The sequence below is a fragment of the Gavialis gangeticus genome, unplaced genomic scaffold (assembly GCF_001723915.1).
Source record: "Gavialis gangeticus isolate Ggan-Ray unplaced genomic scaffold, GavGan_comp1, whole genome shotgun sequence".
NCBI classification, from domain to species: domain Eukaryota; kingdom Metazoa; phylum Chordata; order Crocodylia; family Gavialidae; genus Gavialis; species Gavialis gangeticus.
Window position 1 is genome coordinate 98,589,052 of NW_017729025.1, and position 8,947 is coordinate 98,597,998.

Consider the following 8,947-nt stretch of genomic DNA (forward strand, 5'->3'; position numbering starts at 1 on the left):
AAAAAAAAAAAAAAAAAAAAAAAAAAAAAAAAAAAAAAAATTGAAGCCCAGTGGACCACTGACAGGTTGTCTGGAGTCCTGGGCACACTGTGGCATTGGGCCTTCAGCTACTCCACTCCCCACGGGCTTGGAATGCTGTTGGAGAATAGCAGGGGTTAACACAATTCCTCCTTCCCTCCTAGAAAAGCTGCATTCTTCCTTCATTATTCTCTGGAGAAGCAGGAGGCTTGCAATGCTTGCCCAGGAAGTGAGGTATATCTAGCTGGGTGGGAGGACAGAGCTGTTGGAATACTTCTGCTGCTCCTATAATACAAATGGCTGGTGATGGAGCAAGGGGAGTTATACACCTGACATCCCATTGAGATGTCTGGGTCAGCTTGCCCAACAGACCTGTAGTAATAAGGTGTCTCAAGGACTGTGTAAACATTTCTTTATTGGGTATGTTCAAGTAGGGGTTTCAAACTTTACTTCACAGGCAGCAGGATAGAAACCTTTACTTTTTTTTTTAAAATTTATTTATTTAAAGTAAAGTTGAGATCCTGATGTAACTGCAGGATTCAAGTCCAGGCACAGGCTTGTAGTGCCTGTTAGGGGTGTGCGAAATGGGTCCTATTAAATTCAGATTTGGCCTGAATCAGGGATGGCGATTTGATTTGTTGATTCAGATCACTGTCCCCGATTCGATTCTGCTGAATCTGAAGATCTGATGCTGATTCGGTGAATCAGTGATTTGGCCATAGACACAGCTTTAAATGTTTTTTCTACGTACCTTGAGGTACCGGTGCAGCTCATTGACACTGTGATGCTGGGGCGGATGGAGCATCCCACAGGAGCATGGTGGGGGGGCACTGCATGCTTAGTGGTGAACGGGGAAGTGGATCAAAAGCACTTCGGTCTACTTTCAGGTCTGCTGGTGAGTGTGTGGTGGGGGTGCCCCCACACTGCCTTGGCTTGGTGATTAGCCATGGGGAGACCCTGGGTGCCCCTGGGTTGAAGTGCTTCTGGTCTACTTCTGGGTCTGCTGCCAAGCGTGCTGGGGAGCCCCCCCGCATTCCTGTGGGACTCTCCATCCTCCTTAACATCGCAGTGTTCATGAGCTGCCTGGTACCTTGAGGTATGTAGAAAAAACATTTAAAGCTGTATCTATGGCCGAATTGATTCGGAGGGCTCCGATTCGATTTGGAGAGATTAAAGGGTCTCCTGATTTGATTCCGATTCGGAGATTTGGCAGCCAAATCGGGCCAGATCTCCACTGAATCGAATCAGCGACCAAAGCTTCGCACAGACCTAGTACCTGTGCCTTCAAACCTGTCTGTGGGATGTGTCCAGTTCTGAGTGCTGGTACAAAACTTGCTTGATAACAGTTGCTCATGTTCCTTCTTTTTTGATCCTCTAGCTTGGTGAAACTGTAGTGCTGACGAAGCAAAATGGAAGGTCTCATTCTCAGGTAGTCGTCACTGAGTAGAGTTCTTGCCAAACTAAAAAGAGCACTGTCTGATCTTCTCTTGGCCCATAGCATGTCCATTGCAGATGCCTGCGAACCAGTCCATTCATCCCTCTCTGGGTGCTTTGTGTTGGGGACCTCTCTATAATGCTTCCTCATCTTGTGTTCGGATTCATGGCCTTTGTCAGCAGGTGAAATAACAGATTATAAAGGTGACTTTGGGACCAAGTGAGTTTATCCTCGCTGGCACCTCTGCCTCCCTTATGTTGAGAGCTCTCTTGAAAATACTGCCTGGCTTTTGTGGCATGTGACAGTAAATGGAAGTGAACAGCTGAGCCAAAAGAGAACTGCAGTTGAGATAAAGCTGACCACAATGACATTAGCTCACTTAAATGATACAAATTCCAGAGCATTAGCTGTTTTTCATAAGGAAAGGGGGTGGGGCTTGATGTCCTCCTTTTTCCTCTGTCTCTTGATGAGAAGAGTTAAAATCCAATTATCTCCCCCCCTCCTCCCTGCATAGGATTACTTTTCTGAAACATTACAATTCGAAGCTTAGTCTTTTCCTTCCTCAAAATGTATTTATTTCTACCTGCCCTCTTCCCCTGTGTCTGGACTTTCTCCAATGATGGCAGAGAGTCTGGTGTATACTATCTGATTCCTGTGGAGTTGGAAATTCTTAACTTATTTATTTTAGGTTTACCCTGTACCAGTGGAAAATGTATTTTATTCTGTCCTTAACCAACCCCTTCCTTAAAGGGCTAGATTTTGGGTAATACATATGGAATGATCAGGGAAGAGATATTCCTACAAACCCTGTCATCCCACTCCAGAGCTTCTGAACATGATTGTCTTGCCAGGAATGCTCAGCTGGAGACCACCTTTGGACCATGAACTGTACCCCTGCCGTATACCGCTGTTTCATGTAAAGGCAGGGATGTTTATCACAGAAGGGTGCCTTTTGTCCATAGCATAGCTGAACAAATGGCTGAAAATGGCCAGGCAAGAATGGGAAACTGTAAGAAAAGCAACCATCAATTCTTATTAGCCACTGTAGACAAGAAGTCCAAAAGGTTAAGATGTAACAGGGAAAATTCAAGTTAAATAGAGGAGAAAATGAAAACTCCCAAACTTGCCTTGTCAGTCTTCAGAGTTAACATCACTGAAAAAACATTTAAGTACAAGGCTAGACATCCAAGTATTGGAGATGATTTAAGACTAATGGAATCAATTGTGCCCTTATCTGCTGGTTGACCCTTCTGTTTTCCTGATCTTCTGCTTATGAGCAGTGCTGTTGAATACTAATCCAGTCCTAGTGCCAGACTCGTGTTAGATATTTCTAACCATGCAGAAGCTGAAATAATAGATAGACTGGAAACATTATCTTATAAGTTTATGAGTAGATTTCACTAATGCGACTCCTGAATTAGATTATTTTCAGAGTATCTTTAGAGCTGCATCCTGGCTGCCTCTTTCTTTTTGCCAACCTTAAGTGGGTTATTTTTGATCCTAGAGTTATGAAATGTCACTGTTTTCTTCAAGTCTGGGACAAACCCAGTGGTTCCTGCTTGCGTGCCCTTTAGACAACTGGGCTGAAATCTCTACTATGAAATGAAGAATTTTCTCTTGCAAAGACATTTTAGAAACTGAGGATTTCTGACTAAACAAACTTTGCCTGCCCCTTGGAGAGCTCTGGAGTGGATGGGACATAGATTTACAATTTGAAAGACCACTCTCCAAGTCCATAGAAATTAATTATGATTTCCTCTGTTAATTGGGCATAGCATTTGAATGGGTACTGGTGTTAAAGCTGGTGATGTCTTTCTTGTGGTGATTCAGCTTTTCCTGACTTTGTAGTGGGAAGAATGTTAGCTTAACTTCACATTGTTATTGTTTTATTTTAATGTTTGAATGTGGAACTGCAGGTGAGTGGTACTACACGTCTGTACGGATGAGAACCCAAGAGACCTGACCAGTAGCTGTGAGCAGACCAGAATGAAGGGGAGGGATTTGGCTTATAGTCTTGTTTCAGCTATATTTCCTTATTGGTTTGGTGGATCATGTTGCCTTTGGGGAGAATGCAAGACTGAATGTTAGGAGTGAATTTCTTCCCTGATTAGTTACAAGGGGGAGAATCAGGTTATGATTGTTTTAGGGCTAAGGAGACTTTCCATTCTTATAAGACTGCTGTAGCTTGCTTGCTGTGTTTGCTTGACACTGTATGGGGATGAGGGGGAGGCTGTCTGAGCAATAGTGTGCTTTGGGGTGCACATCTGTCACATGCTTAATACTTGTCTCTTGCATATGACTCTTTAGTTAAAATCTTCCCTGGGGAGGGAAACCATTCGCTTGGTAGGGTATGAATAACTTAACTAACTATTGCTGTGAATGCTGGGCTGGTAGGCTTGAGACTTCATTAGGCTACAAAGCTTGAAGAATTGCATGTTCTTAGAAATTGATCCCAAGAAGTTAAACTTGCTGCATTTGAACATCTCTCTGTAGCCTGTCTGGATGAATAACTCTTGTCCCAAGTGGCCCTGAAGGTGAAGCATTGCTGCCAATGCAGGGAGATACAGGAAGAATTAATGGCAATTGCCCGAGCACCAGGGGGATTGTATCCTACCTCTTTTTCCCTTTAACTGTAGCTTATGGCTTTCAGCTGCTCCCAGCTGGAGAAACTCTGCTAGTTGCTGGGAATCCAATCTGCTTGGAGGGTTAGAGGCAAGGAACTACTCTAGGGATGCTTGGCTGCCCAGTCGTCCCTAATTTTCCTTCTCCCTATTTTCTTTTGCTTTCTCTTGCCCTGTTCTTCTTTTGATCACTACGTTTCCAAATAGGAGCAGCTTGAGGAGAAGTTGCTTCTCACCTTATTCCCTATCTCCTGCTTTCTCTTATTTTTAAATTGTGTTGCCCTGTAACTTGGACTTCTGGGTCCCTGTTCTTAGCTACTGCTTCTGTTTGAAGCCCCCGGGTAACCAAAGAGGGAGGTAGCATGGAAACTCCCAGATCCTGTCTACAGGTACTTGTGTCCACAGGTCTGCTGAGATCACAACAGAGTCCTGCTGAACAGAAGGCAATTTATATCTCCTTGTAGTAAAAAAAAAAAAAAAAATGCAGCCTATTTTAGCAAGCTGGGACTGAAGCATCTCCCAGTGCGCGCAGAGTTAATCTTCATCACTGAGGCATTGATTGACAATCTGGAGGATGCTAATGTGTGATTCTCCTGGTGAGCGGGGGAGGAGAGTGGAAATTGCAGTTTCTCTGCTAATTGTACTTTAGATGTCATTTGTGACAATTTCATGTTGTCTAGACAGAGATTGTGGAGCGATTTGCTTCAGCAAAGTCTAGTGTTAGCCTGTTATGGATCTGAGCATCACCAGAGGATGGGTGTTTGGGCCCCAGAAGAGAAGCTGGAGTTGAGTGTAATCGTGGGAAGGGCTTTAAGAGGAAAGAAGCAAAGTGCATTTCTCCCCACTCTCCTCGCACCCTCAACTTTTGATGAAAAGATCTGCCACTTCATGGGTAGCACTCCCTATAACTCACTGCAGCTCCTTTTCCTTCGTGGGTCACCTTTCTTTCCCACCTAAGACAGAATGGCTGATAACTTTGGTAGCATTGACAGCACATCAGACTGCCTGATCCCTGGATTCGGAAGAAAAACAAGCTGTCCTTGTTGCCTCCTGGACTAGGTCTGCTTGGCTGAGGCAGTTGTTTCCAGTCAGGCACCATTGCATTGGGCATATTCTGGAGGATGGGTGATGACAAGGATTTAAGATACAGGATTTGAAATTTGAAGAATACAAAAGTGTATTATTTTAAAAGCTAGTATCCCAGTTTCCTTGGTGACTGTAGGTGATGGTAGTGTTGCAGATCATGGAGGTTTTATTGACTATAATTGCATATCTGTTATTGAGACCATTTATCAGGCCTGGGGAGTACATTCAGAGCTGTTATGTGGTCTACAAGGCCTTAGTCTGGAACAGTTATTTTGACTAATAAAATTAATTTCTCTTACTTGTGGTTCCAGATGTGGGTTTCCTTTACTATTCTCTGGAGCAGTAAGTAAAGATTGTCCACTTGGATCCTGCACGATTGCTCCTTGCTTTTGCTCCTGTCTTTTATTTGCATTGATGTCTGACACCCAGAGTGCTTGGTGGTCTTAGTACTCCGAGAGGACAGAGTTACAAGACAAATCTCAATGCCAGTTCTTGATTTTAAAATCAATGGTAGCATTTGGCCAGAATGGGCTGTTGAGCTGAATTTGCACCAAGGGGTTGAATGTAGCCTTTGAGTGCAGGTAGGGGGTAATGCATGTGGCTTGAGACAGAAGAGCCACCTCAATTACCCTGTCTGTGGATATGGACTTTATCTCACGGAGGAACATAATGATCCCTGAAGAATGCTGTTTGCTTTTTAAAAAATAAAAAGCAGAATTGTTTTCAAGAGACTACAGTGGAGTCTCCAAGTATAGTCTCTGAGCGTGTCATTTGATATTCCCTAAAGGAGCATGGGGAAAAAATCCAGGCTGTTTTTTTTGTTTTGTTTTTTGGGTGTCATGGATCTGGTCATGCTGTGAAGCAGGAGGTATCAGTGGCTTTTTTGGGAGCAGACTTGGGTGAAATGACAGGGATCCTGGCCCTGGAAAAGTAACCCAGAGCTTGTATAACTCAGCAATAACTGTCAGCGTGTGAAGTCTGAGTCTTGTGGATTCCTCTAATAATTTAAATCAGCTCTGTCAATTTTTAAACCATAAGAGAAATTTTGTTTGAGAATGCAATTATCTCAAAAAAGTAAGTGTTTTACTTAATCACCATCAGGCCTAGGCACGCAGCAAAGCAAAAAGAAATCTGCCCAACAGATTTAGCAAAGCTTGCACTGCAGCCACATCCTCTGTTTTCCAATAATGGAGCCAGTAACAGGTGTGGGATCACTGACTGGTCCAGAATGGTGAATGGGCCCTTCCCTGACTTACACACCCACACTGTGACTAGGCAGTGTTGCATTTGGCAGTGTGACAGTTTCAGCACTTCCATCAGGGTTGGCTGGAGGCTTCTGAATTTTGGAGAGCTCCGTGTAAGCACTTTTTAGAAAAACAAACAACTCCCCCTCTCATTTCTGTTGTTGACTTCCCAGTGCCTAATGACTTGGCCTCTGAGAATGGAGGGGTGAAGGGGGTCAGAAATGAGCAGTAAACACACACAGATCAACAGCATCTTCCAGCCTTTCTGGCTTTTCTTCCATCCCACAGAATGGCTAGATTAAATTGCATGCAACCTTGGAGAGCTGCCTTTAAATGTTGCCTCTCTCACAAGACAATGACCCCATGTCCACATCTCAAAACTGCTGTGTTGATTATTCTACTGTATTAACTTTAAATCTGTATGTATTACCTCTAGCTGTAACTGGAGCAAGAGAGAGGGTGCTGTGAAGTCAGGATTGATAGAGGCCTGGACTCTCAGTGAGCCAAGTGTCACAGGACTAAGGCATGTCAGAGTTGTGTAAGGAGAGCTTACACCCCAGCCCGCCTGTCTGGTTTTAAAATGCTCCTCTTACCTGATATACAAGTTAATTTCTAAAAGTCGGAGACTTCTTAATCACTCTCCTATCCCTGAAAAGGTAAATGATATCCTAGCAGCCTTCTACCAGAGAGCCTCTGCAGAAGGGCATTGGATTCCATCCTGGGGGAGGCACTTAGCTTCAGGACAGTGCTGGTGGCAAGGCTGTCATCCCATCCATTCTCTTAAAGTAACTAGGAAATGTTAGTAAAGGCATCCCTTGCTGTTTGCCAAATCTCAGACTTGAAGCGTAGCACTGGAATAACTTTTTTCTGTTGGACAGTAGAATTTCTGTGAAATTCTGGATGGCTGGGAAGGGAAACAATGTCTCTTGTGGTCTGCATTGAAATTTTAAAAGATTTGGATACCATACAAGAAATATTCTGCTGGATCTGTCTTCAGGTTCTCCTCTTATTTTCTCTCAAGTACTAAAACTGTATGGTTTAAGGCGGGGTGTTGATTTAGGGTGCATCTGACCTAGCTCTATGCCTCCACATGCAGAGCAGGAGTCTGTAGTGTCCTACAAGGCAATGAAGTGCATGGAGAGTTGGGGCAGGTGAACCCTTAGTCACAAATGTCCTTTTCCAACTGAATGCTCGTAGTAAGTCATTGGAATGAAAATGCAGCAAGTATGCTACCCCAGTAGCAAAATGCTTCTTAAAGGGGATGTTTGGCCAAGTTTCCTGGCAGGACTCAGAAGCTCTTTTAAAGCTTTGAGAGTTGAATTTTTAGCTTGTATCTCATCATGGGCACTTGAGTGTAATGGCAGCAACAGGCTTAAATGAATCATCTGTGTTGTGCCAAGCTCTGTGACAGAAGGAAGAGAAGCAGGTGCTCAGAGGCCAGGATGCATCATGTGCAGCTGTCATGCACTTTGCTTTCAGTCCACAGTCTTTTGCAATTCACCAACTTGATTCTCAGCTCTTCAGACTGTCTGGTTGTATTGGTATGCACCCAGGTTTTGTGCGATTGTTCTGGCATCTGCCTCTCCCCATCTGATTAAAGAGCTGGGGCGACTGAATCAGTTAACTTTTGAGAATCTCTTACAGTGAAGCCTCAAGGCTAAAGTCGGATGTTTTCCAGTAAGCCTGGATAGTGACTTTGCCAGCTTTGGAGTAGGGCATGCTGAAGTCTGATCTTAATTAATTAGAAACTCTGGGGACCGAATGCTAAAGTGTAAATACTGAGCAACTTTCCCTCTTCCTTGCTCCTTCATTCTCTGTCTAAAGTCCTTGGAGTGGGTAGGCAGAAATCTGTCTGATTATCACAGATACAGAATCAGTTTTTCTAGGCCTGACAATTTTGGACAGCTTGGCCCCATGGAGAAACAGTCATCTTGAAATCTCCAAGCAGGGGCTCAAGCCCATTTGAAAGTTTTGTACTCTGTATAGTGGGACCTTGCATGCAGCCTTCATAGAATCATAGAAAATTAGGGTTAGAAGGGATCTCAGGAAGTCATCTAGTCCAACTCCCTGCTCAAAGTGGGACCATCCACAACTAGATCATCCCAGCGACGGCTTTGTCTAGCTGCGTCTTAAAAGCCTCCAAGGATGGAGATTCCACAACCTCTCTGGGTAATGTGTTCCAGTGCTTCACTACCTTTGTAGTGAGAGAGTTTTTTCCTGATATCTTCTAATCTCAACTTCCCTTGCTGCGGCCTGAGACCCTTACTCCTTGTTCTATCATCTGCCACCACTGAGAACAGTCTTGCTCCATCGTCTTTGGAACTGCTCTTCAGTTAGTTGAAGGCCACTATTAAATCACTTTTCAGTCTTCTCTTCTCCAGACTAAATAAGCCCAGGTCCTTCAGCCTGTTCTCATAAGTCATGTGCCCCAACCCCCTAACCATTTTTGTTGCTCCCTGCTGGACTCTCCAATTTGTCTACATCCATTCTGTAGTGCAGGGACGGACGGACACACACACACACACACACACACACACACACAC

General features: G+C 44.1%; 1 protein-coding gene across 1 annotated transcript in view; it reads left to right on the plus strand.

The window, feature by feature from the left end:
* The window catches only part of AMBRA1 (autophagy and beclin 1 regulator 1), a 181,619-nt gene that overhangs the window by 31,258 nt on the left and 141,414 nt on the right, over positions 1-8,947 (plus strand). The gene's annotated exons all lie outside the window — the stretch shown is intronic.